The 27,094-nt window shown below is 41.3% G+C and overlaps 1 long non-coding RNA gene across 1 annotated transcript in view; it reads right to left on the reverse strand.

Moving 5' to 3' along the window:
* Positions 1 to 535: 535 nt before the first annotated feature.
* LOC122454986 overlaps positions 536 to 27,094 on the reverse strand; it is a 76,395-nt gene continuing 49,836 nt past the window's right edge. Inside the window, exons 4-5 of the long non-coding RNA XR_006273564.1 lie at positions 7,112 to 7,205; positions 536 to 1,007 (exon numbers count right to left, since the gene is read on the reverse strand). This is a non-coding gene — a long non-coding RNA (uncharacterized LOC122454986). The remainder of the gene's footprint in view (positions 1,008 to 7,111; positions 7,206 to 27,094) is intronic.

The following is a 27,094-nucleotide window of genomic DNA, read 5'->3' on the forward strand; positions in this document are numbered from 1 at the left end:
TGCAACATTACAGACAAAATTCCATATTCTTGGGGCAAGAGAGGCACGGCGGCCGAGCGGAGCCGCTCCGGGCCGCGGCCATGCCCAAGCGGGGCTGCCTTTAAAAAAAAAAAAAAAAAAATTCCATATTCTTTTGAGTATGGAAGCAGAGTCATGCAGTGGTCAGGAGCTGGCATTGACAGAAATGGTGAATTGCTTTTGTGAAGGAGAAAAAGGAAGGGAAGAGTCTAGGAGAATTGTACTTGGGCAACTTGGTAGATGGTTGCATATTTTTCCAAAATAGGCAACACAGAAGGAAAGGGCTAGGGTAGTCAGGAGAGATGGCATATTTAGTTTTCTAGGCAAAGAGCTTACGGTACCTATGAGATATCAGAGGAAGAAGTTACATTTACTAGAATGTGAGATTCCTGGTGGCAGAGACCTTGTTGGTTTAGTTCAACCAACCAGGCACATGGCTTTCAACACGATCACTGTTTAGCACATTATAAAGAAAAGCAGAAGAAGGTAAACGGTTATTGGATGAATTGGGTCTGAATCACAGCACAGTGTTTCAGACAATTATTCAAAGCGCTTTGATTCCCCTGCACAGAAAATTCTAGAACCTCTTCTAATGTCCACCAAGACCACTTTACTTCCAGAAATAAACCATTATGGTCCACTCAAAAAAGGAGTGAATTACAAAAATCTTACTATGATTCCTAGCGGTCCTATTGTTAACAGATATAAGCAAGGTTGTTTGCTTACTGACAGAAGAAAAATTTGCAAAACACATTTTTGACGTGATCGGACTGAGCAGAATGAATGATAATTATAGCATTGGAGTGAGCCTCTGATATTTTTTTCATCATGTGTGCGACTTTTAAGTTGCTATTGAAACGGTTTGGAGAGCTGAGTCTGATTGTTGAAGATTGCTGTTGATTCACATACACATCAAAACTTGGAAAGAGACTTGCATCGGAATGAGAAGTAGTGAGAAATGCGGGGCTCAAGTAGAAATCTGGAAAAGACTTGAGGAGAAAAAAAGAGAAAAAAAATGGTAAATGGCCCTGCTACTTGGAGAAATTGAAACAAATGTTTTTTGCTAGGGAATCTTGAACTACCTGCCTATCCCTTTAAGCATCCTCGTGTACAAATCAAACACAGATGGCCCATTACATTTATGACCCCCTGTCAATTACTCTAGATGGAGCATGCATTAATTATTGAAATATTTTCATAGTATACACGCTGTTAGTGGTTACATTGCCACAGATAATTTCAATTTTTTATTAGAAACTGGTGTAAACAATTTTATTTATAAAAATTCATCTCAAATGTAGTAAAACTACATTCAATAGTGGATTTTTTTTTTCCATTTAACATAGCCAAACTAGAAATTCTGGCCTCTGTCCTTGGAAGTCAGCATTATGTTAGCAATGCACACAATACATAAACTCTGTCAAAATCTATTACAATTGTAGTAAATTTTGATTACTGGAGTTGTTTGTTATTTATGTCTAGAAGATAAAGATAATATTGGGAATAGCCTTCTTCCATTTGATGTATAAGCTATATCGATAAAATATCTTGTTTTGAAAACAGTAAAAATTTTAAAAAAAAGACTAAACTTGGTTGACGCTTCAAATTGTACATCCACTTTAGTTCAAGTCAATGAACACTTCAGATGATGGGAAAGTCTGTTGAGAGTTTAGACTCTTAACTGCGTCACTAGTTTTTGTCTGGCTTAATAAACAAAATGCTGGGATTAGTTAACTGTTGGAGAACAGTAAGAACATTCCAACAAAGCAGACTTCAGAGAATGTGGAGAAATATTTTGAAGGAACTTAAAGAAAAGCCTAGGTATTTTCTGTCACTCTGGGAGGAAGCTATTCATTCAAGAAACATAAACTGAGCACCTACTATGTGCAGGGAACTTCTTAGGCATTTGGAGTATAAAGCAAAGATCTCTGCTCCTACCAGCAAGGAGATCAAACCAGTCCATCCTAAAGAAAATCAACCCTGAATAGTCATTGGAAGCACTGATGCTGAAGCTAAAACTGCAATATTTTGGGCACCTGATGAAAAGAGCTGACTCAATGGAAAAGATCCTGATGCTGGAAAAGACTGAGGGTGGGAGGAAAAGGGGGCAACAAAGGATAAGATGGTTGGATGGCATCACCAACTCAACAGACATGAGTTTGAGCAAACTGCAGGAGTTAGTGAAGGACAGGGTAGCCTGGCTTGCTTCATTCCATTGGGTCACTAAGAGTTGGACATGACTGAGCAACTGAACAACAACCAGCATAGATTCTGAACTGACTGCCTCCTTTAATCCTCACACAGGTGAGATCACTTACCTACGGTCATTCAGCAAAAAGGCAATAAAGTCAGAATAATAACCCACATTGTCAATCTATATTCTGAACCCACCAGCTCACTCATATGTTTACTATTTCCAATTCATCTTTCTCTAGATCTTTGAGACATGAATATTTGTATGTTGTTAGCTAGACTTTTTTCAGTAGAAGTCTTCAGTTAGGCAGATTAACCCTTAAAAAAAAGAAGCTGTCTGTATCTCTTCTCTCTGAAATTCACTTTAGGAAAGAATGTCTATGCAAAGAATAGTAAAAAGAGATGGTCATTGCAGAGGCTGATTCCACATCCCAGTGGGATAAGGCAGCCCCAGAGGCAGCAAGCAAATTCAACATACTTCTTTCACTGGCTTCTCTCTCGGGCTAAAGCCAGAGAGGGTTAAAAACTATAATTCTCAAGAAGGACAAACAGGCAGTGCTCACAGCAGTGGGCTTTCACAACAGGTTTGCTCAACGTGGAAAAAGTCAATTCCCACACACTTCAGCAGCAGCTAAGACTGGAAGAATATGGTCCCAGACTAGAATCATGCCGCGGCATGGAAATGTAGCGTATGTTTCAGATGCAAATCACCTACCAGTGAGCAATGCTTATGTACTGGGCCACTCTTACAGATATTCATAAGAAACACGACCAGTGGGGAGAATTCATGTAAAAATTACTGACATGGCAATAAATGCTGTTGAATTAATTTGGGGTGTTAATTTTGCAAAACAAAACAGTAATATATTTTTTTATCACTAATAATGAAACTCTCAAGTTTGTGAGCTGCCATGCCCACGTGTGCTCAGTCGTGTCCAACTCCTTCTGGGCTCCTCCGTCCATGGGATTCTCCAGGCAAGAATACTGGAGGGGATTGCCATTTCCTCCTCTAGGGGACCTTCCCAGGATCAAACTCACGTCTCCTGCATCTCCTGCTTTGGCAGGTGGATTCTTTACCACTGTGCCACCTGGGAACATATTTTTTTTTGTTGTTTTTATGGAAGTATAATTAATTTACAAGGTTGTGCTAGTTCTAAGCATACAGCAAATTGTTTCACTTATATATATATATATATATATATACACATATACATATATATATACATATACATATATAATATATGTAGGGCTTTCCTGGTGGCTCAGACAGTAACGAATCTGCCTGCAATGTGGGAGACACAGGTTCAATATGTTCAGATTCTTTTCCCGCACAGGTTACAAGAGATTAAGTAGAGTTCCTGTGCTATACAGTAGATCCTTGTTGTTTGTCTATTTTATATACAGTAATGTATATTTGCGTTTCTCTTACCTTGGACTTGGGGTATCTCTTCACAGCTGCTCCAGCAAAGTGCAGCTGCTGCTCCTTTGTTGCGAGAGGGCATCAGAGGGCAGACACACTAAAACCATAGTCACAGAAAACTAGCCAATCTGATCACAGGACCACAGTCATGTCTAACTCAATGAAACTAAGCCATGCTGTGTGGGACCACCCAAGATGGTCAGGTCATGGTGGAGAGGTCTGACAGAATGTGGTCCACTGGAGAAGGGAATGGCAAACCACTTCAGTATTCTTGCCTTGAGAACCCCATGAATAGTATGAGAAGGCAAAATGATAGGATACTGAAAGAGGAACTCCCCAGGTCGGTAGGTGCCCAATATGCTACTGGAGATCAGTGGAGAAATAACTCCAGAAAGAATGAAGGGATGGAGCCAAAGCAAAAACAATACCCAGTTGTGGATGGGACTGGTGATAGAAGCAAGGTCCGATGCTGTAAAGAGCAATATTGCATAGGAACCTGGAATGTTAGGTCCATGAATCAAGGCAAATTTGAAGTGGTCAAACAGGAGATGGCAAGAGTGAATGTCGACATTCTAGGAATCAGCAAACTAAAATGGACTGGAATGGGTGAATTTAACTCAAATGACCATTATATCTACTACTGTGGGCAGGAATCCCTTAGAAGAAATGGAGTAGCCATCACAGTCAACAAAAGAGTCTGAAATGCAGTACTTGGATGCAATCTCAAAAACAACAGAATGGTCTCTGTTTGTTTCCAAGGCAGACCATTCAATATCACGGTAATCCAAGCCTATGCCCCAACCAGTAACACTGAAGAAGCTGAAGTTGAACGGTTCTATGAAGACCTACAAGACCTTTTAGAGCTAACATCCAAAAAAGATGTCCTTTTCATTATAGGGGACTGGAATGCAAAAGTAGGAAGTCAAGAAACACCTGGAGTAACAGGCAAATTTGGCCTTGGAGTATGGAATGAAGCAGGGCAAAGGCTAATAGAGTTTTGCCAAGAGAATGCACTGGTCATAGCAAACACCCTCTTCCAACAACACAAGAGAAGACTCTACACATGGACATCACCAGATGGTCAACACCGAAATCAGACTGATTATATTCTTTGCAGCCAAAGATGGAGAAGCTCTATACAGTCAGAAAAAAACAAGACCAGGAGTGGACTGTGGCTCAGATCATGAACTCCGTATTGCCAAATTCAGACTCAAACTGAAGAAAGTAGGGAAAACCACTAGACCTTTCAGGTATGACCTAAATCAAATCCCTTATGACTATACAGTGGAAGTGAGAAATAGATTTAAGGGACTAGATCTGATAGACAGAGTGCCTGATGAACTATGGACAGAGGTTCATGACATTGTACAGGAGACAGGGATCAAGACCATCCCCATGGAAAAGAAATGCAAAATGGCAAAGTGGTTGTCTGAGGAGGCCTTACAAATAGCTGTGAAACAAAGAGAAGCGAAAAGCAAAGGGGAAAAGGAAAGATATTCCCATTTGAATGCAGAGTTCCAAAGAATAGCCAGGAGAGATAAGAAAGCCTTCCTCAGCGATCAATGCAAAGAAATAGAGGAAAAGAACAGAATGGGAAAGACTAGAGATCTCTTCAAGAAAATTAAAGATACCAAGGGAACATTTCATGCAAAGATGGGCTCAATAAAGGGCAAAAAAGGTATGGACCTAACAGAAGCAGAAGATATTAAGAAGAGGTGGCAAGAATACACAGAAGAACTGTACAATAAAGATCTTCATGACCCAGATAATCACGATGGTGTGATCACTCACCTAGAGCCAGACATCCTAGAATGTTAAGTCAAGTGGGCCTTAGAAAGCATCACTACAAACAAAGCTAGTGCATGTGATGGAATTGCAGTTGAGCTATTTCAAATCCTGAAAGATGATGCTGTGAAAGTGCTGCTCTCAATATGCCAGCAAATTTGGAAAACTCAGCAGTGGCCAGGGGACTAGAAAAGGTCAGTTTTCATTCCAATCCCTAAGAAAGGCAATCCAAAAGAATGCTCACACTTCTGCACAACTGCACTCATCTCACACGCTAGTAAGGTAATGCTCAAAATTCTCCAAGCCAGGCTTCAGCAATATGTGAACTGAGAACTTCCAGATGTTCAAGCTGGTTTTAGAAAAGGCAGAGGAACCAGAGATCAAATTGCCAATATCTGCTGGATCATCAAAAAAGCAAGAGAGTTCCAGAAAAACATCTACTTCTGCTTTATTGACTATGCCAAAGCCTTCAACTGTGTGGATCACAATAAACTGTGGAAAATTCTGAAGGAGATGGGAATACCAGACCACCTGACCTGCCTCTTGAGAAACCTGTATGCAGGTCAGGAAGCAACAGTTAGAACCGGACATGGAACAACAGACTGGTTCCAAATAGCAAAAGGAGTACGTCAAGGCTGTATATTGTCACCCTGCTTATTTAACTTGTATGCAGAGTACATCATGAGAAACGCTGGGCTGGAAGAAGCAAAAGCTGGAATCAAGATTGCCAGGAGAAATACCAATAACCTCAGATATGCAGATGACACCACCCTTATGGCAGAAAGTGAAGAGGAACTAAAAAGCCTCTTGATGAAAGTGAAAGAAGAGAGTGAAAAAGTTGGCTTAAAGCTTAACATTCAGAAAACTAAGATCATGGCATCTGGTCCCATCACCTCATGGGAAATAGATGGGGAGACAGTGGAAACAGTGTCAGACTTTATTTTTGGGGGCTCCAAAATCACTGCAGATGGTGACTGCAGCCATGAAATTAAAAGATGCTTACTCCTTGGAAGGAAAGTTATGACCAACCTAGATAGCATATTAAAAAGCAGAGACATTATTTGCCAACAAAAATCCATCTGGTCAAGGCTATGGTTTTTCCAGTGGTCATGTATGGATGTGAGAGTTGGATTGTGAAGAAAGCTGAGCGCTGAAAAATTGATGCTTTTGAACTATGGTGTTGGAGAAGACTCTTGAGAGTCCCTTGGAGTTCAAGGAGATCCAACCAGTCCATCCTGAAGGAGATCAGTCCTGGGTGTTCATTGGAAGGACTGATGCTGAAGCTGAAACTCCAATACTTTGGCCACCTCATGCAAAGAGCTGACTCGCTGGAAAAGACCCTGATGTTGGGAGGGATTGGGGGCAGGAGGAGAAGGGGTCGACAGAGGATGAGATGACTGGATGGCATCACCGACTCGATGGGCATGAGTTTGAGTAAACTCCGGGAGTTGGTGATGGACAGGGAGGCCTGGTGTGCTGCAGTTCATGGGGTCGCAAAGAGTCGGACACGACTGAGCGACTGAACTGAACTGAACTCCAAATTCTTAGTTTATTCCCTCCATGCTATCCCCTGCATTTCATAATTTTTAAAAACCTTTTTGCTATCAGTGAAAGACAGAGAGAGTCAGAGACCTCGGTTGACTGATGTGAAGTCACATCAGGTTTAACAGAAAACAGCCCAGAACCTAAGCTTACCAGTTCACATCAGAGTCTGGACCCTCCTCCAGGCTTCTTATTTCATCCTCGCCGAAGGAGATGGAGAAGGTAATACCATGTCCATGGACGAGAGCTGAAGGTCAGAAACACAGGACAAGTCAGTGTTTAAGGAGAAACCGGGCATACAAAGCCTAGTGCGGGCGTGTGGGTGACGAGGGCGTGGGCAGGAGAAGCTAAGGCACAGAAGGATAGAAACCGAGAAATGCAACAATAGAAGTCCGTGCAGGGTATGGAGCTTGTCCGGTTCAGTTCAGTCTCTCAGTCATGTCTGACTCTGTTGTACAGGAGTGGAAGTAATTAACTTCTCTAGATCCAGCTAATTGCAAATATATCTGGGTTGTAATCAAAACTCTAAGAATCTTGTGACTGGCGAGGCAATGTCTAAAGCTGCTGTTTTGTTTTGATGAGACTGCATAAGAAATTTAACAAGGAATCTTGGGGGGAAAATAGCCTTATGCTTATTGAATCAGAAACTTTGGAGATCCCTAAGTTAGTTCTCTCCACATTTCAAGTCTGAAGAGCACAGGTCTACAATATCCCTTTCCTGTTAAACCTTCACCTTATCAGAGAAAACCAGGCAATATGGTATAGTGCTCTTAGTGAACCCAAAAGGACTCCAAGCCGGCCCAACTTCTATCTCCACCTTCCTTCCCAGTCTAATGTTCTCCATGTCCATCACCCTCTGGTCAAGGGTTATAAAATACCAACTCAGATATTCTCGCAACTTTGGTTGAAATTCAATATCTAATTCATGGACACTCAAGAGTTTCAAGCATTTCCCAAATTCACCTTTGAAATATCTGAAAAGTAAATCATCATTTGCACATCTCTAAAGATTTCCCTGGTGGCTCTGCGGTAAAGAATCCACCTGCAATGCAGGAGCCGCAGGAGACGCAAGTTCGATCCTGGGTAGGGAAGATCCCCTGGAGGAGGGCATGGCAACCCACCCTGTATTCTTGCCCAGAGAATCCCATGGACGGAGGAGCCTGGTGGGTTAAAACCCATAGGGTCACAAAGAGTCGGACACGACTGAAGTGACAGCGTGCACACACGCACATCTCTAACTTCCCAGTAATCCTCTAACTTCCCAGTAATCCCACAGTTTCTTGCCAAGTAAAGCCCTTGGGCAATCCCATCTGCTGGCTTTCTTTGCCCCCTTATATGACAATCAATCCTTTGGATTCAGAGAGCGGGGTGTGTTCACAAGTATCTGAGGAAGCTATGATGAGTTCTATCCTATGCTGAAGCTTCAGGTTTCTCATACAAGTGTTCCTTTAAACCAGGCTCCATAAGGGCACCTGGAGAAGTTTCTTCTTGCTTGCAATTACTCGGGGAAACCCCTCCAGCCTCCATCCTAGGATAAGGGAAGAAGGAATTATCCTCCTCTGGTCCAATTCTCACCACTCAACTAAGAGCTTCATAGCTAGTGTAACTCATTATTAAAACATTAAGAGAAATTTTAAATAAATAAAATTGCTCTCAAGTCTACCACCCTGACAAGTTCATGGTCCATATACATGTAGAGCTAAGCTTACATATGGATTTGCTTTTTAACTTTCTTCAAAAGTATGTCGCATTTTCAAATATGGCTACAGATTTCGTAGCCTTGCATTGCAATCTTGATAGTCTATGTATATGGAATCAATCTACTTCTCTTGGACATCCAGTTGGCTTCCAATTTTTCATTTTGAGAAATACATTCTAAAAGCTAATTTTAGAGATTTTGAGAGATTCAATCCCAATATTGAACAATTATCCTTAAAGAAAAGAAGAAGCTGGCCCAAGGCCAGGATTACTTTGCTAACTTCCATTAGCCTACTCATAAGTGTATATCATTAGTCACAGGGGCGACCAGGCAGAAAAGTATAAAGAAAACTATATAAAATGGATCCGTTTTATCTTAAAAATCAGCTGAATGTACATGTTCTACTAAGAGACCCAGAAGTATCATTTTTCACGTACGATTTACTATAAATAATATAGATGAAGTATGTTATTAATATATACAGGGTTGGCTTCATTGCACGGAAAGGTTCTGAGTTACAAACAATTCATGGGTTAGATAGTCGGCCACTTCCTGATTAGATGCCTTCACTTGGGTAGAGCCAGCTAGAGATTTGCTGCAGCCTAACATTGTAATGCAGCTGTAATTTGATTGCATTCTCACTTTCTGTTTTAGACTGTAGAATTGAAAACACATTAAAATCTGTTTAACCTTTATTTGACTACACTCAATCCAGCCATGGCACTGTGAGCTGGCCCAACATCTGACTTCTGTGTTCCCTTTTCTGTTCTATTACTTGTCCTTGTCCCCCCACCCTCCGCCCCATCACCAATGACAATGACATTGGTTTTGGTAGAGCATGAGGGAGACAGCAGAAGCCACACAAGCCCAACTTGGGGTTGGGGACAAGCTATCTTTTAAAATTCATTTTCTGCTTCTCCTGCCTAGATCTTCTACTTAGCAAAACAAGCAAAAAAAAAAAAAAAAAAATGCCAGAGGAGCCCTTGTCACAGAGGACTTTAAAAGACAGGACAAAGAGTCTGGATAATAAGAAATTATTTTAAGCAAGAGTAAATCAGATCCAGATTTGTGCTCTGTAAAGATTTAGCTCGGTGAAGTGGATGGAAGAGAGAAGGGCCTGCCAAGGCTAAGTAAATACGGAGCTACAAATGCTTAAGAGCTGGTGAGAAGGGTCTGGATAAAGAGGCAGCAGTAAGAATGGAATGGACATGGGAATAAGAGAGGAACAAAAATCACTGGGTGAAGGAGGCAGGGAGAGTTATTCTTAGAAAGTTGTTATCTGGACAATCTCCTTCTAGGCCCTATGTCCTAAGCAAACACCAGATTTTACAAAGCCATCTTCTAAAATAGCAAAAGTCTATAAGACTCAGGTGTAAAACTGGCTGAAACAATCATTTGAACCTGGGCACCAATGTCGTGATTGAAATGGAAATGTGTCGCTGACTTTGTGACCATATTTGAAAAGGACCAACAGTGTGATTTGGTTTGGTTTTTTGACTGATGCTGCCCAGTCTCTGAATGGCTCGTCACCTCAGTGGACATGCACAGCCCTATTACTAAACAGCTGGCAACAGTGATTAAGCTGCCTGGCCCTACCTGCCCTAGAAGACAGGAAATTCAGTGAAAGGCACTGTGGAGAGTCTCCATCTTCTTGGAGAAGCAAAGGCAAAGGAAAAATGAGAGCGGCTGAGTACATGTGGGTTTAAATAGAGTTGAGAAAAGTTGTATCAGAGATTCTGGTAGGACTTTCACTGAAAATTAAAATTGCTAAGTAATTTGCCAGTAACTTAAAACATAAAACATGCACATCCAGCAATTTCACGCTAAGTAGCCATGCTAGAAAAATACTCATAGCAAATGAGTAATATGCGTAGGAGCACATGAGAAATACTTGGACTCATAAGGAAGTGTGTGCAGGTATATTCACTGCAGAGCTGTTTATAATATCAAAGGGAATCTACCTCTAATATATGGGAATAATACAGCTATTTTACTAGTCATAACATGGGGCTCTAGAAACAGAAAGAATGATCTGTATCTGTCCACTAACAAGGCAATCTCTCCAACATACTGACGAGTGAAAAAATCAAGAGCATAATGATATTTACAATATGAAACATGTTTTATACCAAAGACATCTTTTCCTCTAAAATAGTTCATTTTTTTTTAAAAGTCAAGTGAGGTATAATCCAGGAGTTAATGGTTGAATGGCAACAGATGATAGACAGACAAGCGAACCCGCATTGGCAAACTCTGTTAGAGCTACCAAATGTATGTAGGATTACCAAATTAGCTCTCAAAATAATGGTACAGGTGCCATAGATTAAATAATTTGGCAAAATAAATATCCAAGGACACGCCACTGAATTGTCAATGCAGGAACATCCTCATTTATGTCCTATTTAAAAGGGAATGTGAAATATTATTTCTTCCTGAGATGAAATCCAGCAATTAAGCTGATTTGAAATCAACTCCAAATAATCTAGACTGGAATTTATTCTCTCAAATATTTTTCTTGGTTTAGAAGTAAGTGGAAGCAAATCATTTTCCAAATTAGAAACTACATCTACAGTACCTTTCAATCAGTTCTAATTTTTGGGGACAAGGTAGAGCTGATGCAATTTTAATATAGTTTAGCAGATAGTGATTATCACAAGATTTTCTTTTGATCCCTTAGGACTTTTTCAGTTAAAAAACGTGATGGTGTTTATGGTAAAGTGTTGTAAGAGGGATTCTAGCACATAAGGGAAAAGAAAATATCAACCCACTATGCAGCCAAGAGCTGGATTAATCTCTTAAGCAATTCAAAAGAGCATCAGAACTTGAACCCTAAAAGACAGCTCAAGTATTCTGAAAAATGCTCGGCTACCTCCACTGCAACAGTCCACTTTAGTGGGTCTTCAGTTATTTTGGTCACCTTGCTTTGACTCATTCAAGTCTCAGAAGTAAGTTTTCACTTAAGTTGTTTTCTTTTTCATGTGTTTGAAAGTAATCGCCACTGAATATTTCTTTGAGCCGAAAAGTTGAACAGTCTGCCAGGCTGTGAGCACAGGAGGGTCACTCTGGGAAAAGGGTGTTTAATGAATAACTTTGCAGTAAAAGGCCTTGAAAACTTCCTCTAAACATTAGACCTGTGCTTACTTTTGGAAATACATTAACAGCCTCCAGAAAGCTGAGATGCTGGCAACGCTGTTAGGCAGACTTCAGACATCCCTGACATTTGAAGAGCATCACAAGATGTGCGAACACTCCCTCCCCTCCTCAGCCCTGACCCTGCTCCTTGCCACCCCCGCGCCCCCACCTCCACCCGCAGCCGGCGTTTGGAGATCATGTGGACTGGAGTTCTCCTGGAGAGAAAGATTGATAAAGCAAAGCCATCGGAGTTATTTCCTATGCATGAAATTGATTAAATGCTTCACTAAATGGCTTATAAATTTGCTTCTCATATTTCTGTCACCCACTGAAAAGATTACAGAAACTCTGCATATAACCATGTTGTATACAATACCAAATTACAAAAGGTTGTAAAAACTAATGTTTTGTTTAAAGTTTTGAGCAGGACCATATGCCTTCAGTGACCTTGAGTAAGCTATTTTAATTCAAAACATTTCAAAGAATAGAGAGGGGAGAAATATTCAACTCCATAACAAACCAGACAAGCGGTGGGTAGACCTCGGTTAACTCTGCTGAACTTCTGTTCTCTCCTCCAAGAGCGGAGAGTGAAGCCCTTCCCTCGGCTAAACGCCTTGTAGTTGCAAAGCTGAGAAACGCATATGGTGTCAACAATATGTTTACAAAGGAGATGAGGAAAAAAGGCTTTGAGACCTCCCAAAGTTGAATCCGCTCTATTATTTTTAGTTCAGAGACACAACCCAGTGAGTCCCGTGTCTTGGCCAGACTTGCAGGACTATGGAGAAAAGATGACAAATGTTAGCATGGGTGATGGGATTGTTTTCTGTTTAGGCTTCTTGTTTGTGTATATTTCATCTCTCCCCATCTTTCAAATGTCAGTTCTCTTCTTTCTTCCATTTGAGAGTTTCTCCCAACTCTTGTGTCACCAGAAGGGGACGGGGTGGGGTTTTTAGCAAAGAAGCCACTGGTAGGCAACCACGTGACCTATAGATGTGACTTGGGAAACTAATCCTTTGCCCAATGTGGCCTTAAAAGTACCTTCACTTCTACAAGAAAGATGATATTCTTTCATAACGTTTATAAGGCATCACATCCCCAGCAAGAATTAGCATTTGGCACTAATGCACAGCTCTGGAAAGAGCTTCAAGAGGAGACGTTTATAAGCAAGGGTGTGTTTAAGATCCCTGCTGGGCTGACCTTTGTGGTACACACCCCCAACCTCCTGTCACCATCATGATTAGCCAGAGGAGGAGCCAAGATCTGCCACAGCCACCACCATCTGGACCTCAGTGTGGGGGGAAACAGATAGGGCCTGCTGTCAATGGGATGGGCTTCCCAGGGGGCTTGGTGGTAAAGAATCAGCCTGCCAGTGCAGGAGACTCAGGTTCGATCCCTGGATCAGGAAGATCCCCCAGAGGAATAAATGGCAACCCACCCCAGTATTCTTGCCTGAAAAATCTCACAGTCCCCGGGGTCGCAGAGTCGGACACAACTGAGCAAAGACACACCTCAATGGGGAATGGGGGGAGGAGCGGAGGACAGGACTTTCCAACACCAGCTTAGGTACACATCTGCTTTTGTGGGACATTTCTGGGTACAGGCAAGGAATTACGATGGAACTACCCCTCATTTGTAAAAACACAGTGTGATCTCAGTAGTAAAATCCAGTTTGTTCTTTTTTTTAATGAGTACCTGTTCTGGGAGATATGCCAACAACTCAGAGATGATTTAACCAGACCATCAACAGCTGGACAACTTACTTAACTCTTTGGTGATGGCTACATGAACCTTCTTGTTGGCTTCAAGCCACCACATAATTAATGTTGATGCCAGACATACAGGGTTTAATAAATTATAACAAAGAGACTCCTTACTATACAACACAGAGAATAACTAGCTTCTCTCCACGGGTGTGAGCCATCTTAGAAGATATGAATGCATGCTTCCTAAAGGTTACTCCCTAGAACACTGATTCTACAAGGTTATCCTTTATAAACCTGGAGGGCAGCATGGTAACCCTCTCCAGTACTCTTGCCTGGAGAATCCCATGGACAGACAGGCATAGCAGGCTACAGTCCATAGCGTCGCAAACAGCGGGATATGACTGAAGCGACTTAGCAAGCATGCACACACACATTTATAAAAAGGGTTTTGTTGATCAAATACATTGAAATGAAAGCCACTCGGTCACGTCCGACTCTTTGTGATCCCATGGACTATACAGTCCTTGGAATTCTCCAGGCCAGAATACTGGAGTGGGGAGCCTTTCCTTTCTCCAGGGGATCTTCCCAACCCAGGGATCGAACCCAGGTCTCCCGCATTGCAGGTGGATTCTTTATCAACTGAGCCACCAGGGAAGCAACACTCTTTGGGAGAATCGTAACACACAGGAAAGTGTTAGAACCCCTGTTGCAAACAATCCTATCTATTCAGTGTACCTACAGCTTCTCACTTGACCTGAGATATTTTTTTATTTTTTGTATTAAGCTTAGAACCTGGGAATTTCTGTTTGTGGAAAACACTAATTTAAACATACTGCATATCTGGCAGACTGGGCCACCTCGTTTGAAAGTTTAACAAGTTCTGGAATGCCCCTTCAGTAAGATTCTCCAGCAAAATAAGAGAAATCTCTAACCTCACTGTAAGAAGGCCTCCTCCTTGCCATATACCAGCCTTGAATCATGCACACTTTCCTCTCCTAATTGGCACAGTTGCGTGGCTGTATAGATATATAAAATTTTGGCTCTGTTGAGTCTCAGTTGCAGGATACAGGATCTCTCCTTGAGATCAGCCTTTCCTTTCCTTCTCCAGTTGTGGCTCAAAGATTCCAGAGCCTACAGGTTCAGTAGTTACAGCACCCGGGCTTAGTTGCCCCGAGGCATGTGGGACCTTACTTCCCAAAGCAGGGATTGAACCCGAATTCCCTGCATTGGAAGGCGGATTCTTAACCACTGGACCACCAGGGAAGTCCTTATTTTTTTTTTTTAAGTAGATCTGACTAATCTACACAAGCACCTGTGGGCATTGAATGCCCAGATGAATATTGCTATTCATCACTCAGTCGTGTCCAACTCTTTGTGACCCCATGGGCTGCAGCACGCCAGGCTTCCCTGTCCATCACCAACACCCGGAGCTTGCTCAAACTCATGTCCATTGAGTCAGTGATGCCATCCAACCATCTCATTCTCTGTCATCCCCTTCACCTCCTGCCCCCAATCTTTCCAGCATCAGGGTCTTTTCCAATGAGTCAGCTCTCTCAGATGGCCAAAGCATTAGAACTTCAGCTTCAGCATCAGTCTTTCCAATGAATATTCAGGGTTGATTTCCTTTAAGATTGACTGGTTTGATCTCCCTGCTGTCCAAGGGATTCTCAAGAGTCTTCTCCAATACCACAGTTCAAAAGCATCAGTTCTTCAGTGCTCAGCCTTCTTTAAGGTCCAGCTCTCACATCCATACATGACTGCTGGAAAAACCATAACTTTGACTAGACAGACCTTTGGCAGCAAAGTGATGTCTCTGCTTTTTAATATGCTATATAGGTGAATATTTGTTGTATTTATTAGTAAATAAATCCTTCACATGCCTTGATTTTTCTTTCTAAGATTTCTTATAAACCCACTTCCCTGTTCTATTTTAGATATAAGCCACAAGCCAGTGTTTCTCCTTTCCTTTCTGTAATCAAAGTCACTCAGACATCAAGATCATTCAAGAAAACCCAGTGGTGTGTGGGAGTGAATGATAGTGACAGTGATTATGGAGAGAAGTTGGATCTGCCCTCATTTAATTTTCTTTTAAGTAAACCATTTGCACACTTCAATCTCCTCACTTGTATGGGTAGAAAATGACCCGTGAGGTGCCTGAGAGGAGATGGTTGATAGCGCTAGGTGACAAACCCCTGGCAAGGATCTTGGCTGGACAGCCTTGGCTCACAAACTGTGAGGAAGCATCAAAACCATCTGGAGGCTGTGTTTTAAAAAAAAAAAAAAAAAAACAGGTCTGGGCCACACCTTCAGAGTCTGATTGATTGAATGTCTGTACACCGAAATACCAAGGGCTCCAGAAATGAGTCAGTGGGTCGGAGCACAGGCCTGAGGATTGGCGGGGCTAAGGAGCGCCCTGGCGATGCTGGTCTGGGACCGAACTGGGGGAGTTCCAGCTAGACCACAACTCCCCAACTTGCCTGATCAGTTACCTGGGGGTGTTCTTGCAAACACCAAAGAGCAGCCCTACCCCAGACTCCAGAGATGGCATCTCTAGGAAGGAAACCTGGGAGTCTGTATTTGTATAATAATAAACGCTGCAAAGCCATTCAAAACATCCAGGCCTGGACTACCTCAGCCAGAGAAGCAGGGCTTGCCTTTTAGATCAGGGCCCTGGGTCCTGGGCGCCCCGCCTGCCTGGCCCGCGGAGGAAGCCGCCTCGGTGCCCCGGGCCTGTTCAAAGTGCACGAAGGCCGAGGACCCGTGAATGCCTCGACCAATAACTTGTCTGGTAATTGGTATATTGATTGCTAATGTCATCATGTTTTAGTATACATAAACCCCTCACTCTATTCCACAGCCCCCAACAATCCCCAAAGTCATTGTTTATTCATCGTCACTCCCAAACTGGCCCCTGTCAGTTCCCGCTGGAGGGCTTGCTGATAAAAATCACCAGATGATTGGACGCACGCATTCTTAACATGACTGACTCATGACATCTCAGAGGGCAGTCTGGGAGCCTGTCATTACAGTACAATACTTTCCTTTCTTCCTCTTATCTAGCCCCAGATGACTTTGAGATTTTTATTAACTCATTAATGACTGAAGATGTCATTAGAACCAGTAGAAGGGTTTGTAATTTTTTTTTCTTTCATTCTTTCCTTCTTTTATTGAGAATAAGTGCACAATTTGCTCCTGGTGAGAGGGGCGAGGGGGGGGATGGGGTCATAGATGAAACAGCCAAGGAGAACCCAGTGAAGAGAGCCTTTAACTTTATTAGAACTTGAAATCTGATTGACAGGTACGAGAACTGAACATCTGTACACAGAAAAACCATGTTGCTTCAGAAATACACTGGGTGAGAAAAATGGAGCAACTGGAAAGGAAATAGCAACTCGTAAAATTCAGCAATTTCTATTGTGTGGTGGGACCAATCGTTCCAACCTAACAGCTAAATTAAAAAAAAAAAAAATTCAGAGGAAGGCTACTGAAACCTCTAAATGTTTCTTAACCTACACGTTCATTAAACCATATCTTGTTTCTGCCTGCCTTTAATTTTCACATCTGCAGAATTGCTTTTAAAAATCAAATTAGATCTTTTGAAGGCACTTAAATTGCAACAACCTTATGTTTTTTTATATACTCTTGGGTTTCAGGCTTTTCATCTGGGTTGTGTGTCCAATTAATGGGATATCTCAAGGAAGCACTAATCATTTCGAAAACTTGAGAATCTGAAAAGCAAGCAGACTATTTTCATTATAACTGATTGGATTGAGAATAAGCTACAGAGGAAATGTTCAATAATTATGATAACTTTTTTTAGATGAGATCACAAAAAAATGTCAGTCACATAAGGTACTTTTCCCTGCAATGAAGTCTTTGAAGTTCGTTTCAGTGGATTCCTCTTCGGGTTCAGCCTCGGGCATGTCAGAAGGCTGCTTAGAGAGTGGGTTTACACTGATTTTATCAGGCTGGGTAATTCACTTGGCAAAGCAAATGTCTATTACTCGATGTATCTCATATGTTATTAAGTGTTTACGAAATTTTACTATTGTCAAAACACATTGTAAATTAACAGATTCTCAAAACACATGGAAACTACTCCACAGAAGAGAAAATTGTTGTCTGAGGACCTAAAAAGATTTCTACCCAAGGAAACTGCTGTCAGTAAACTATGACCAAGATTTCAATGTGCCTGAAGCCAAGTTTTATTCTTAAATCACCTAATTATATCCTTCTGTATTTATTTGCCTGGTGGAGAATTTTACTCATTAAATGTTATGCTAAACAGAATAATTAGTTAATATCTGCAGATTAATTAAATACAATAATTTTCTCTAATTCAGTAATAACCATATTAATTTTTTTAAATTGTTCAACTTTCTGTACATGATGCCAAATACTCAGATAAAACCTGGGAGAAAATGATTTAAAAGCCCAGATGTTTTTAAACATCCAGATGTATGGTGTCAAGTAAACAAAACATCAAGGTTTTTTACTATTTTTTTCCCATTTTCATCCAGATGTTTGGTGTCATATAGACACACTTTTAATCTGTTCAGTCATAATCACAGTGTTCTTTAATATCATTTACCAATATTTGGATCCTTTCTTCACCATATTATTTCTAAAATTTTTGTTTAATTCATTCATGGGGGAAAACACAAAGAAGTAAAACATTTAACAGCCAGAAGACTCATAACACAAGACCACCAGCCAGAATGATGCCCAAGTCTTTTTGTTGCAAAACACTTTCCATCTGCATTTTTAAATGAGGAAAGACAATTCAGCTTAAATGGTTGGAATGGCAACTTAATTTTAATTGACAGGTACATGCTAATTTCAATTCTAGTAAGTATATAGGAGACAGAACCCCAGGCTCTCAAGTGTAAATGATGGCCATCTTTTCAATGGGTTCCTTTCCCAACTTCCCAAATCCCAGAAGAGATGACATTTTAGGAACAATTTCTGCTCTGGTGACTTTGGGAATGTAGAAGCTCTGACCTAGGACTTGAAAGACTTGCCATTGAACTTCAACTCTTCCATTTTCTGACTGGGTTACCCTGACCTCATCATTTAAGCTGTGAGCCTCAGTTTTTTCTTCTTTAAAATGGGAATAATAACCCTTCCCTCAGTTAACCTGAGGATCTATCTAATGAAAGAAATCTGGAACTGCAAAATGCTTCGCAGGTACAAATTATTGTTAGTTATAAAATATTTTATAATTATTTTAATGTATTATTAACATTTAAGTGGGGCTTCCCAGGCGGTGCTACTGGTAAAGAACTCACCTGCCAATGCAGGAGATATAAGAGATGCGGGTCTGATACCTGGATTGGGAAGATCCTCTAAAGAAGGGCATGGCAACCCACTCCAGTATTTTTTGCCTAGAGAATCCCGTGGACAGAGGAGCCTGGCAGACTAAGTCCATAGGTTTGCAAAGAGTCGGACATGACTGAAGCAACTTAGTAGCAGTGTTTAAGTATTAATAGGTAAAATGATTGTCATTGTTAATATGGAACAGTAAAGATAACCCACTCAAAAGGATCTGATTAACTATTTACAGTTTCCAAATTGTATACAGAAATGACTATAATTCTTGGGTGTACAAAACAACATCAGATTACATTACCGAATCCACGCTCACTCTGCTTGCCTCACGACAGGCCGATGAATCCAAGAGACAAGGTGTCGAGGCAAGGAAGAGGCTTAATCGGGGAGCCAGCAGACCCAGAAGACAGCAGGCTAGTGCCTCACAATAACCATCTTATTGGGGTCTGGATGCCAGGTTCTTTTACAGATCAGAGAGAAAGAAGCAATGAGGAACTAAAGTCAGAAGGCAGAATAGAGAGGGAGATGCAGTGAGGAACTACAGTGAAAGGGTCTTCAGTCCTGTGAAACATCTCCAAGGGGATGTCCAGCCTTCAGAAGGGGTGTGTTCATCTCCTCTATTCACAGGGCAGGGACAAACTATCTCTCCTTGAGCTGAACAAAGGCACTTTAGTTTATAGTCAAGCAGAGGGGCAGGGTCCTCCAGGCAAGCCACGAGTATGATTATAATAATAAAAGCAAGTCAAAGAAACAGTTTCCAACGTGGAGTCAGATTGGCTTCCTCCCTGCAAAGTTAAAACTCCTCTGTGTGTCTATGCCCTTCCTTCACTTCATCTAGGTAAATGGAGAAATAATTGTAGGGATATTCTCTTAGGTAACTAAATAGACTAGTTCTAGATCCCATTGATTTGGTCTCTACTACAATAGGGCACTCCTGCCGATCTAGAACCGCATTCTTGACCCACTGTTGCACTTAACTTTGATGGACTCGCCGACCCTCCTGGCTAATGCAAAGACTCAAACATCTGCATATAGTAATTTTGTGGGCTGCTAAATATTCAAACAGACCTCATGGTTTCTATCAAGGGAGAAGGCTTTTACGATTTTGTGCTATTAGCAAAACGTGCATTCTAAAACGTTGTTGTCAAAGAATAGGCCAACCTTCCTGCTATGATATAAGAGGGTTTCTAAGTGAGAAATCAGCTCATGCATTTGTAAAAACCCTAAACACTAAAAACCTTTCAAGCATTCTAATCTTAGACTTTTTCGTCATGACTCCAAGATTTGGGGGGGAAAAAAAACCTCAAAACGTTTGGGTTCTACTTTTAAGATACGGAAGGGTCCTTGAAGTACAAGAAAGGGAAGAAAATAAATGCAAGGAAGACAAACCTGGCTACTTTTAATTTAAAAAAAAAAAAATCCACAGCGTCAGAACACCACAGTACAAAAAAGCTGCCACGTTAAGAAATTTCTTTCAAAGTTGAGTCCAACTTTTTTCTTAATATGTGACCATAGAGGAGGTGGAATGAGGAATTGGGTTTTAGCTCCTCAACTTTCTGAAGTCACGGACCTCTCATCAGCATGTGGCTCTGTGTGATGAACACTTGCTGTGAAGAACCAGAAATCAATGCAAAAGGAAACAATAATAATAAAAGGGACGCTTTCCACCATCAGAACAGGGAAAGGTGTGTGAGCTGGAAGAAAGTACAGTACTGAAGCCCATGACAAGTCATGATAAATGGGTCGTTATAAAATTCATGTTTAGGCAGCACCAGGCCGGGGATAATGCCATTCGTCATGGCAACACTCGGCCGCTAATGAGCCCTCATTGCATATTCATGTCCGTGGCGTTTCTTCTCTCCCTCCCACCCCGAACTAGTGCCTGGAAATATCTCCACCTCAAACTGCAGCTCAGGCCTTCTTCTTCTTCTTCTTTCTTTTTTTTTTTTTATTTGTTATGTTGCAGCAATTACACTGTAAAAGTGCTGCCCAAGATTGATTGCTCTGATCTGTAGTTCAATTGTAAATTAGAATACACATCCCCCCAGGGACACACGGCCCCTATTTGTGATTAAGAAAAAAGCCCCATAATAGACTAATAGCTAAAGTTCTCTCTCTTTTACTTTCAGGCAATTAGCTTGATGAAATGGCCTCTTTTTGTGTACCCTGGAAGTGTAAACCGATATCATAATGAAGTATATGATGTTTATTCTATTATTTTCACCTTCCCGGGTATGCAGGAATGCATAAGTAATGGCTGCTTTGTCTGGGGCATTTACTGATTCACAAGTGAACTATTTCTTAAAGATGCAGTGTGTGCGTTCTGAGGCTTGAGGTAAGCAACCCCTGACTTTGGGTTAACCTCCACGGAAAGAACTCTACTAAAGAGGAGAGAAATTCCCAGGTAGTGGTGAGGGCAGGACTCACTGCCTGCTGGCTCTGAGGTGGGTGAGGTGGTAACATTGGAAGCACTGAGTCAGTGAAGACGCCGGGACAGCCTGGCACAGTGTCCAGCGGTGACTGTGTCCAGGGAGCGTCCAGGTGGCCAAAATGTGGGTTTCATCTCCCCCGCTTGGTTTTGGAACACCAGCTCAGTCTATGCTCCTGGGTTAGAGCAGTTAAAGCTAGGGTTAAAGCTAGCCCTACACCATGTATTTCATTGTACAACCATCTTTAAGTGAACTGCAGCCCCCCCCTCAACAAAAAGTCTTGTCTTTTCAAGTTGCTAAACTGTCATAAGTTGTCAAGAAAATATTCTTCGACTTCCTACACAGGCCGGCTGACAAAGGTTTTGACCAGCAAGCCAAGGAAGGCAGCTGGTGCATTTCCAAAACTGTTTGTGCTCTCCATTTGCAATATTTTAATATTTATTTTATTTCATTCATGAGAGTCTCAGGAGTAAAGGAAGAAACAAGTGTCCCAACTGGCAAGACAGAAAGAGAAAAGAAGGAAAAACAGAACAAGACAAAAATCTATCTTGGTTGAAAATAGTTTATGGTGGGTTACTTACCAAGAGGTTGATTTCTGTCTCAATTCCACATTCCAATCTCCTGCCATTCATCAATAACCCAGTTTGTATAACCCACCAAACACTTCCTGGGCTTGTGTAGTCTGGGCCAATCCAACCCTCCCCTTTTTAATGGGAACCTTATTTGCTTTTCTCAAAAAAAAATCACTTTTATAGCAAAAGGATCTCACTGACTTCTTAATGCTGAAGTGGACATGCACATTTAGATTTGTTATATTTTAAAATTAATGTTTGTGATAGTCTTTTGTTACATATAAAATGTGTTTGCATTTCCTCCTAGTTCCTGGTTAAATAAAACCTTTTGGGAAAGTTTATTACTATATCCTGTAAAGTGATACTAATGTTACATAATTTTGAATAGTACCACAAAATGAGCTACTCAGAAATATTTCAGAAAAATTTACTTGATACCTTTCTTGCTAAAAATCTAAAGTTCATATCAGTCCTTATGTGGGGGTTTTCTCCTTAATTTTTACAACATTGAACTCTGTGTAAAATATAGACCTGAAACATAATAAATGCACATTTTCATTGCTCCTTGAAATGTTTGACTGTGTAGCTGCCACATCGCTGCTGTGTTGGAAATAGATTATTGTAAACTTTCCAGTGGCATTAAGTCTAGGAAAGTTTCCTCCATAGCACTTCCTTGCTGAAACTTGTCACAATTTTTTAAGAGTATGTTTATTCTATAACAATAATGACTTATGTTTACCTTGCTCCATAGCTTTTGCAGTTCTTTCATATAAATTACACCATATAAATAATGCTTTGAGATAAATGAGGCAATAATTTCATTAATACCCCAAAGTTACAGGGGGGATAAGTGAAGTTCAGAGAGGTTCAGTCATCTGCCTAAAAGTTACCAATCATTAAATGCAAAGTTGGTCCTTGTCCCCATGCCTTGAACACCAAAAATCTGAGCACCTTCTGGCAGGCCACGCTGTTTCTTTTCTGGCTGCGAAGTCACTGTTAGCAGCAGCTCTTCAGAATCTCATAGCTCTTACCATAAACAAACCTTTCGATCTTTATTTATACTTGCGTAAGACTGAAAAATGAATGTAAACACACACACACCCCTTGATAAACACCAATAAAGAAAAGAGTAGAATTCATACTGCACGGTTACTTCCCTACCTAAATTTAAGATAAATAATCTATATTTCATTATAAACATATGCTGAGACTGGAGAGATGTCAGCCACAAAACTGAAGTAGTTATCTAGATAATTATCTAGATAATAATTCTAGAGGTATAGAGCAAAGGCCAAAGGCAAAAGATCTCTTTTTAAGAGATATTGGTTTGTATCCAAATTTTCCAAAGTCTAGGTCGAGTCTTTTCACCAAACATCTCTCCATGGCCTTTGAACATGCCCTCTGCCCCATCCTTATCCCTTGCTACCCGTTCCCACAGAACTAACTCAACCCTGACCATCATTCCAGAATCAGCTCAAAGATCACTTCCCTTCCAAAACAGTGACTGACTTCTATCTCTACCCTTGTTCCAAATACCTCCTTGATTTGATCTCAGCAAGCAAGCCTCATCCATCCCAGTAAAGGCCTCCTCCACCCTGAAGCCAGTGAAGATGGGATTTACATCCTAGAATCCGGAAAATACAAATTCTTTCAAGGGCGTGCCTCACTCATCTGTTGTTTCCTGCCCTCCTAACATGCCACGCTCATGACTCAGAGCCCTGAGCTTAGCAAGGCAGTTCTGGGTGGTTCTTTGAGAGAAACTGGCCACCAGTTTGATAAGAGACAGGCACCTGACCAATGGCTTGCCACTTGTAGAAGTGGCCTTGAGATGACAACTCTCTCAAATAAAACTACTTAAGCGGAAGCCTACGGGAGTAGGCAAAAGTCAAAGATAAAATCACACCAGCCACGATTTCCTATGGAAAAAACTATCCCTGCCTGAATTGGGAGAAAGAGAAGACACCAGAAATGGGCCCAAAACAAAGGATCCCCAAACAATGTGTAAGTATGATGTCCAAATCCCAGATGTGACGTTACCTGACCTTATGGGAGAAATGAGGGGATGTATCATCATTTCGTTTAGTCATTTACCCCTTCATTCAATGATTCATCCAACAGATACTATTGAGTCCTCAGGAGACAAGGGCAAAAACAGATATCATCCCTGCCTTCATGGAACTCACAGTTAAGTGAGGGAGACACATACATAATCACACCAAAAGACAAGATTGCATACTCTATAATACACACGGGAAGTATAAAATGGGGATAAGACGGGGACTCATAGTGGGATCTTGATATACAGAAAAGTGCTTCCATAGAGAAAGTCTTACACAGAAGCCTGAAGAATGAGGTTATAGATGAATGCTTAGGGAATGCGGGGAGGGGTGGACACATTCCTGGAAACAGAATGAGCAAAGGCCCAGGAGTACAACACAGCTTAGCAGGTTAAAGGGCCATTGAACAGGCCGGCATGACTGGACCACTAAGAAGTGGAAGGAAAGGATGTGTTGAAGCTGAGGACATAGGTAGGCAGTCCGTGTAGCGGCTTGTAGACCCCAGAAAGCATTGTGGATGCTACCTTCAACTAGTGCAAAGCGACAGAGGGGCTCTAAGCAGGAGGGGCTTTTGGTGACGATGTCACAGTTTGAGCAAGGCACCTCACTTTGTTAAGAAAGAAACACACGGTGGTTTTGTTTCTCTAGCCCTGGTACCAGCTGAGCTCTAGGGAACCACTGCCTCTTTGCTGCTGGAAAACACAGCCCTCTCCAATCTCTCCAGCCCTCTTTGCTGCTGGAAAACAGCCCTCTATCTGATGTGTGAACCCAGCAGCAGGGTCCCAGTGCTGACGGAGGAGCTCTAGCCCAGCAGGGATGACACCAAAGACTGACACCAAAGACTGACTGTTCTAAGAAACAGTGACTGTTCTCAGGAGAGCAAGACAGCTGCTCAAATGCTGCCGCAAACCTGGAAGATGATGCACAGGCTCTGAATGACATGGATGAGAACAGGTCCCAAGATCCATCAGCGGTCAGGTTCAGAATCTTGGAACGCTGACTGGGCTACATGACATCCCCCTGAGTCACTGTCCTGCCCCCTCTGACTGCTCAGGACCTACCCATTCTGAATCGCCCTGTGAGAGCACTCTGCTGGCGGGGCTTCTTAATGGTCTGTTTCCTCCACACAGCAGGAGGATCCGCAGAGCAGGAGAAGCAGGGATCTTAAGGCACCACTGATCACTCAGGCCTGGTACTGCGCTGGACACGTGTAGGTGCCCGGTAATGTGGGTTTGTTTCATTTGTATTATGTTCTACAACACTCTGTTGCCATTGTGGATTTTTTTTCAATCTCCCTCTGTGAGTTCTTTGAGGGCAATGTCACCATGTTTGCATCTCCAGTTGGCACTTGATACAGGATTGATTGTTAAGTAATGCGTGGATAAAGTAATTAATATGAAGGTACTTCACAAATGCCAACCTTCTCTCTAGAATCCTACATACCATCGGTATTCACTGATGAAAGATGCTCCCTTAACACTGACGGTTAATGCATTTCTACATTCTAATACACAATCAAAAAGAGAATGCATGTAAAAACTGCTGAATTCCAAATAAGGTCTATAACTGGGTTAATAGTAGTGAATCAATTTCCCACTGTTGACAAGGTATGGTGGTTACATAAGATGTTATCTTTGGGAAAGCTGAATGAAGGGAACAGGGGATATCTCTGAATTCGTTTCACAATTTCCTGTGAGTTTAAAACAGTTTTAAAATAGATTATAATGACTCAAAAAACAAATTTTAATTTTTTTGCTCTTTACCTCTCTATATATTTTTATATTTTTTACTTTTAATTTTATATCTATTTTGAGCATAGCTGAGAAAAATGTAATGATTTAAATGATGCTATCACACACTACACCAGCAAACAGGAAAGATAATGCCCTAATTCTGGGCACTGTTCTTTTGGTCCTGACAGGTTGGCATTTAAAATATGCTGGGAGAGGAACAAGAAGCATTACTTTTGCCTGATTCAAGCATATCCTCGAAATGGTAGTTTCATAAACAAAGTGCCGACGGCTATGATCTTCTCTCCTCTTCTCCTTTTATCCTAAGTCAGGTCAATAACAAGTATCTGTCTTCTGCAGAGCCCCAGTTTTGGAAGATAGAGAGCAATTACAGACTACAGGGAACTATTCGTGGAAAACTCACAGGAAGCCAGAGTGCCTTTAAACTTCCTTCTGCTGAGCACCGTTCTTTGAAAAAAAATGTCAATGTTAGAAAAAGATGTTTTAAACAAATATGTTTAGTGTGTACACTCTCATGGTGTTCCTGGAGTTTTTAAATTACATTTTCAAGTGTCCACTGTCAGTTACATGGATAACAATATGGGTCATGACTGCAAAAATCTGAAGCATGGTAGGCAATTTTCCTACTATTGGAAGATCTGAAAACCACCAATAAGAAATCCCTGTGTACACAGATTAAGGTGAAATTGCAGTTTATCTTAAACTGCTTAAACATGGAAGGTCAACAAGAACTTCCCCAGCCTAAAAATCTGTAATTTCCAATACCATTCAATTAATAAGCTTCCTAGAAATCCATATGATGAAAATTATGAAAAACCCTGTAGATATCATAAACATAAAGTCAAATTCAAAGATAAATGACATTCCCCCATTTATTCATCCTTCTTCTTTTTCTGAAAACTGAAAACCTGTGAATAGGTACATCTAAGAAGAGTACCTGCTCAGAAGTCCCTGTGGTTTTGTGATAACCTGTTTAAATCAAGTTCAGCTCCAGGGATGGCACTGGGACATCATCTTAGCAACCCACAGGCTTGCCTGGAAAAGAGGCGGAAGGACTGTGTATGATAACCAGGTGCAGAAGAAGAATGCCTCTCTGATGGCTGGAAAAGCTCATTAGACAAGGGCATCCATCTTTACTTCTTCAGGATAACAGCCACATGCTGTAGGGACAGAATTTCACTTAATAAAAGAAAGGGAGGGGAAAATCCAAGAATGTTTTTAATATTTGGCTTATTGATTCACGAATCAAAGAAGAAGAAACTATAATTATCTCTGGTTCTATCAGAACTGAGAGATTTCTTCCACACAATCTTTTGTGTGGTGGGAACAAAGCTTTATTCCAAAGAAAATCCACTTTAAAATATCCCTAAAGATATAAAATACCCGCAAGATTCTACAGCTCTTTAATGCTTGCCATGGGCCAAATTGTGCAATTAGAATCAGTCACTTTAAGTGCTGAAGTCAT

This window comes from Cervus canadensis, chromosome 17 (assembly GCF_019320065.1).
Source record: "Cervus canadensis isolate Bull #8, Minnesota chromosome 17, ASM1932006v1, whole genome shotgun sequence".
Lineage (NCBI taxonomy): Eukaryota > Metazoa > Chordata > Mammalia > Artiodactyla > Cervidae > Cervus > Cervus canadensis.